Below are 6919 nucleotides of genomic sequence, written 5' to 3'. Positions count from 1 at the left end.
TTGATGGTTCCAGCAGTGAGACTTAGAAGTGCTGGGAGCTGTTTTTTCTAATCTTTGCAAGGTTTGTGAGCTTGTACCTTTTCAAGCAGAGCTGATGAAGCCAGGAGTATCTGATAAACAAGTGCCCCCAAGTGGGAACATGAGGAAATGCAGTGGACTGGACTATGAAATACACGTAAAGGTTTCCCATCGTTTAAACGACTTGGCATTTTGCAGTGCATCTGTGTAGGCAACAACAGCATTGTTTAATTCACATTCCTTCCGTTTCTTTTTTCCTTTTAGAAGTAGAAACTAGCTTATGCCTAAAAATAAATAAATAAAAGAAAGAAAGAAAGATACTGGATATGTGTATATGCTTTATGTGGGGACCAGGTGACTTTCATTATTTAATCAGGGTTGTAGGTAAAGCAAATGTATGTATGTTGATCTACAAACTGCTCTTAGCAATTTATGGTATTCCGACACTATTGTGGAAAGACTGATCATGTGTTTACCCTGTGCATTAATATTTGCATGTAAAAATAAAATAAAAAAATAAATCAATTACAGACTTTGTAAAGAAGACAATAAGTGGACATTGTTATTCAGGTGGATTATTTTGTGTGTCATTTTTTTCCCCCTCGTTTGCTCAATAAATTTGAGTTTTTTAGGGTTGTGTTACCAACTACGAAAGCTAGAATCTAATGCTCTTTCTGTATGTATTAATTAAATGAGTTGGTTACAATTATTCCTCCCCAGCAGTGCACAACAGTAAAAGCACCATTGCTTGGAGTGCAGGGTTACCAAGTTGCTAATCTTAGCTACCGCCACATAGTAACTGCTACATTGCTCTGTGCGCTCCTATTGGTTAAGAAGGACAATTATTTTGTGGTAGTTGTCTGATCATGCTTCAGCGACCTCTACTGGCCAGTTGGGGACTTGTTTCCAGGGTTCAGTAGATTGGTAACATTTGTTGCTAAGGTTCTGCAGATGAAGAGGTGATTGGCTTGAGAGTGGAAAGTTAAGTCGCCTGTACAATGGTGAGACAACTTTCTAATTGGGTCATTTCAGATTGGATTAAAAAGTCACTTACCCTCCTTGTGCTCCGTCTTTTGGGTGAGACGTTGTTGTAAATAACTCTGCAGCTAATGTATAGTTCACACACCCTATACCATTACCGAAGCCCTCTCTGACCGCCAATCACTGAGCATATATAAAAAAGCTGCCCTAGCAGGGCCCTGCTGTGAGGAGGAGGTCCCTTCCACCTCCTGCTGAAGAGGGATGTCCTCATAGTAGCATATCGCCATTTTCTCTCTCACTTCACTGAGACAGGTCACAGATTGCCTTGTGCTTTTTTGTCTGAATTAGGCTGAATTGTCGGTTTAATATCGTCAAATTTATTTCATCCACAGTAAAATCACGCTTTCAAGCATTACTGAGTGTTCCTGCTTAATTCTCATGTCAGTTTACTGACTAGAGCTGGTTTCGACCCCTCTTGAGATTGGTAAGCAGCCATTACTCTCTTTCACTACAGGAGGCCTTGTGTAGTTTGCTATACTGTGTTGGGAGCTGTTGTGGTGCTGTAAGGCGACCCCGCGGGCTCACTGCGTCGTCCTCTATGCCGATTTAATCAACCGCAGCAAACCCCCCCAAAAAAACCCAAACAAACAAAAAAAACAGCTCGGGGCTTGCGCCCCTTTCAAGCCTTGGGCTTTCCTAGCGCGGCTGCGCTTGCTGTTGGCGCTCAAGCCGACTGAATCGGCTACACAGTCCAGCATCGACAATGCTTCTACTGTCGACTTCAGGCTTGAAAACAGCGCCTACCCGGACCAGATTGACTCGGCACAGTTGTAACCATCTTCCGTGCAGTCTACAGCCCGGCACTGTCAGCGCTGTCCCTCGGCGCCGATAGATGTGGTACTGACTGCTAGGCCAATCGTGGTTCACAGTATTGGTGCAAGGTTCCATCTTCACCAAGGGGGATAAGGACCCAACCTGTCTGTTCAAGCCTTGCAGGACAACGGATGCGAAGCTTAAGATGGTGTATGTATCGACAGCGCTGTCAGTCCAAGCAGTGAATGCCATGGCTATACTGGTGCTCTACCAGAACCAGTTAGCATAGAGGCTGCAGGAAAGGGCTACATAAGCAGACACAGGAGCTCCAGGCGGTAGCAAAGGCTATGACTGACCTAATGGTCATGCATCAGGCAGGTCTCTAGCAGCGCTGTCAAGACCAAGAAGGTGACCTCTGATTTCGAAAGAAAATGGCGATATGCTACTGTGAAGACGTCCCTCTTCAACAGGAGGTGGGAGGGACCTCCCCCTCACAGCAGGGCCCTGATAGGGCAGCTTTTTTAAATATATGCTCAGTGATTGGCGGTCAGAGAGGGCTCTTCCCATTCGGTAATGGTTGTCATTCTCTTTCAGGGAACCAAGGTTATGGTAATAATCTAACGTTTCTTATGCAGCATTTGGTAAAATGAGTTTTCTGGTAGTTTCCAATACTGAAGAGGCTGAGAGAGCAAGAACACTTGAGAGGGGTGATACTGTTTAGGAGCTTTGAGCAGTACTGTACCAAGATCAGTTTTCTGTCTGAACAGTTGCTGAGGCTCAGATATTTCAACTAGTTCCTTTATACAGCAGAGCATAGTAATGAGAGCTATGAGTCAGAATTGATAAATACAAGCACCCAATCCTATTGTTTATTCTTGTCTGTGTCTGTCATCAACAAGGACGCTGAGCACATGCTTATTAAATGCAGTATTTCAACAGCAATGATGAAACGAGATCTGAATCATACTTTGTGGTTGGCCTTAATGTTACTTTACACATTTGACATGAAATATTAAAGGCCTGCTAACTTATGTTTTTAAACCCATTTCGTAACACTAGAAACATTATCGCTGATCGTTTTCTTGCTTCTTTAATAAGATTTTGTTATTGGAATGTATAATGCAACACAAAATGTTGCTTCCTGTGCTGTAGGTAACATTCAACGTGAACCTAATTTAAACATTACAAGTATTGGTATATATTGGTACTTAATACATTTTATTATGTATATGGGGCGCTATAGAAAAAATATGTTATTGATTGATTGAGTCATTGAATGTTAGCCTGTGTTCAGTCTGGCAGGTTTAATTCATAAAAAGACAATGCCCAAGGGTCGAATGACGTAATTATTTGAGATGTTGCATGTAGAAAACATGTAGGCCCACCCATATAGCTCCGAGTAGGCTCAGTGTGTAGTAGTTATTACGTTTGCTTTACAAGCAGAAACCCTGGGTTCGATCACCAGTAGAACCATTTCAGTTTGCTTTTAAATTATATTAGTCCCTCGGTAAAACAAAGTCTCTCTGGGGTTGGCCGATCGTTAGATTGATGATCTAAGGTGCCAGGTCCCATCGTATATGCAGGGTAGTTTATTCACAAATAAATAAACACAAGTTTATTTATGTTTATTTTGTTGATACATTAACCCAACACATTGTTGCATTCTGCCATGTCTTTAGATGAACAAAGCCAGTTTCTGCCAGTGCGTATTCAGGGGAGACGCGCAGAGCGAACCTTGGAATGTTGCAAATCAGAGATACTCTGTTTTCGTTTCTGCGCTGTGCAACTTTTTGACACAGACAACTGCTTCTCACAAACACGAGACCCCTCCAAAAGGCAATGCCATGTTACACTGCAGAAACGTTAAACTTGCTTACATTCACCTATGCTGTAGCTGAGATAGTGTGGTTCTTGGCAATGTATGCTTAAAGGACAATACACAAAGCAACAGGGAAATTGCATGTTTCCATGAACACATTTCAGACTGGTCATTGGAAATCTGTTATTTGTTAATCTGTTATTTACATTATAAATAAAATAATCTTAATACATTAAATGACATGTTTCGATTTGAAGTATTTTTCAGTGTTTTCAACAAATAATCTAGTTTCATAAACAATAATGCAATATGCGTAAAGGAAGATATTTTGGTCTGATTTGAATGCAAATCAAATGATAAACTGAGTGCTAACAAGGCCTTGCAATTAATGAATACACCTCTTACAGCAATTACACATTACAGCTAGTTTCTATTAAGGACTTTTTTTTTTAAAAAAACATGTCGGTGATGTTAACCAAATTGATATGATGTGGTGCTTACCCCACTGACTCGCATGTTGGGGCTGGACATTTCATTGTGGTGCTAATAAGCAAGAAGGTGATATTAAGTGGGTTTGACTATACATCAGGTACATCCAAGTATAACAATTAACCTGTCCCCCTGCTACACTCTAGAAAATCTGAATACAAACAAGAACACATTATTGTGATGACTCTAATATATCTGAGTGCTTCTAAGGTTTTAAAATTAATTAAAAATGAACTTACCTCTTAGTGTTTGCATCATTTGAATCTTGTGTTGAAGTCTTCCAGGTGTGTTATACTTTTTAGTCAGGATGTACACATTTTTGACATACAGCACTGTAGATAAAACTATTTCTTACAGATATCTAAGCATTTGCAGTGATGTGGGTCCCATGGCCTGATAGTTACTAAATCACTGGCGTGAGTGTGTGAGCAATATCACAGGAAGTAATGAGGAACCATGAAGCAGTGTGTGTACATATGCAAATCAAACAAGAAAACAAAACATCTTTAACACAGAAAAGGAGAACAATGCTAATATTGCTCATGTTACAGAACACCCTGCAGTTTTTCAAAAGAAGCACATGACATTGCCTTTGCTGAGTCCAGTGTTGTCTGTATTGCAGCATTGCATTGTTAAACATACTGACAACATTTTCTTAATCACACATCATGGTTCATAAATCATCTGGACATAACATTTTACCACATGTATTCAGGAACGTTCACCAGAAGAAGTCTTCTTAGGATCACAGTGTATCCATATCACGCTCCCTCCTGCAACAATGCTGGCTTTATGTTACCAACGTACACCACTCATTTCAATCAGAGCACTCACATTGTTGTAGGAAGGAGCACAAACTGAATTCACTGCAATGTTTGGGAAACAAATTATTTTTCTCCTGATGAGTAACAGTTGAATTAAAAATGATCCTATCTATTTACCTATGACGTGTGAATAAAACAAATATCAAAACAATCAGAGGAAATTTTGCTATGAACATGGGATACAGCTGTGATATGGACAACATTGGACACAGCTGTGATATAAACAACATGGGACACAGCAAGGTCAAGTAGTATGCTTCTTGTAAACACTACAGGGGGTTCTGAACACTTGACCTTCATGTTAACATTCAGGCACACAGACAGATGGACAAAGGCTTACATATGCCCCTAGATTATTGTACTAAACTATGTCCAGGCCAGGGTTCATCACAATGGAAGGAGTGCTTCTCTAGATGTATGTGGAAGCAGAGAATGACTGACTCTACTACTCTTCATAACACATGCTAAAGAATGTCCTTTTCATCCCAGCTGGATAGGAGGTTTTATAAAACTATAACACTGAAAGTGTGTCACAAAGGGGTGGCATCAAATAGTCGAATAGACAAGTGACAGTGGACCTCAGGAACTGTCAATCAATCAATCAATCAATCGTTATTTTCTATAGCACCTTTCACAGTGGACCACCACCACAAATCGCTTTACAAGATGCAGCAACAAAAAGAAAACTCATAATACTTAAAAATACAGAGAAATGCATAATACATGATATACAATAAAAAAAAAAAAAGTGATGCAATGTGCGCTGAGGCTGGATTGACAAGGATGCTGAATCTGTTTTAAAATAATGAATAATTAAAAAAAATCCAAGTAGTTTTCAAATATAGTGCACAGACAGCAAAAACAGTATGTTTGTATTACAAATACATGATTTATAATTTAAAGTGGCAACTAGCTGAGTATTCAGAATCCATGTACCCCCCCCCCCCCTTCAATTATGATGTACTCAATATTTTATTCTTAGCAAGTTTATTCACAGTTGGACAAGTGGTTCTCTAAATAAACGTACATAAGAAATCCCGCCTCCAAAAAATCCCCTGGTGGGTAAAAATTGGATTTGTTAACAGGTGTTTAATACTTTGAGAACTTTTTTGAACAATGTTCTTTAAACACATCTTTACAGGTACTGTTACAGTATTAAAGTCAGTTTGTTTTTATTAAAAGTTAGTTTTTTTTAGAACTGCTGGATATAATCTCTTACATAGACTCTTACATAGAAAATAAATATCTATCATTTCTTTGGGTCTCAAACTAGAATGATAGATTTGGACAAAATAAATAAAACACCTCTCATATATAGAACACACTTTTTTTTCTAATGGCAATGTGACTAATGTATTCTTGAAGCAGAATTGGTTTTGCTGTGTTAAGGTAATAGTAATAATATATTTTAAGTTTTGAGGGTTTAAGTGGAAAGTGACAAAACAAATTAAATTTCAATTTCCACATACACCCAAAGCAGACTAATGTTTTATATCACAGTTAATCTAATAATATCACCTATTCCAAATCTATGAATGTGTTGTGCAATGTGTACAAGATACATCAGCTCGATTTTTTCTAGAAACATGTTACAACAAAACCACTATTGCTTTACCTTTAAATGAATGGAATGCAACATTAAGCAATGGTATCAGCCCATTGTGATGTCATACATGGATGTTAGCTGAACACGGTATAAAAAAGAACAGCTCTTCTGCAAACCTGATTTTGTTTTTACGGTATTGAACCTGATTAATTTCTATTTTGCATTTCTACAAATTCCAATATACTGCAGTCAACGTGTTTTTGGCTATTAGCAATGCAGTCACTGCAACTGGTCAGAAAGTGCCTCTTGTTTACTGAATTAAGAGCTTGCCACGTCACTCAAACGCTCGAGAAAGACGGGCACTTGTGAGACCTAATCAGAATGTTCCAATTTACAGCCAGCCCTCGTGACCAAGCACATATGAATCCA

This window comes from Polyodon spathula, chromosome 16, assembly GCF_017654505.1.
Source record: "Polyodon spathula isolate WHYD16114869_AA chromosome 16, ASM1765450v1, whole genome shotgun sequence".
Lineage (NCBI taxonomy): Eukaryota > Metazoa > Chordata > Actinopteri > Acipenseriformes > Polyodontidae > Polyodon > Polyodon spathula.
The sequence above is the reverse complement of the archived record's forward strand: the minus strand, read 5'-3'. Positions refer to the sequence as shown.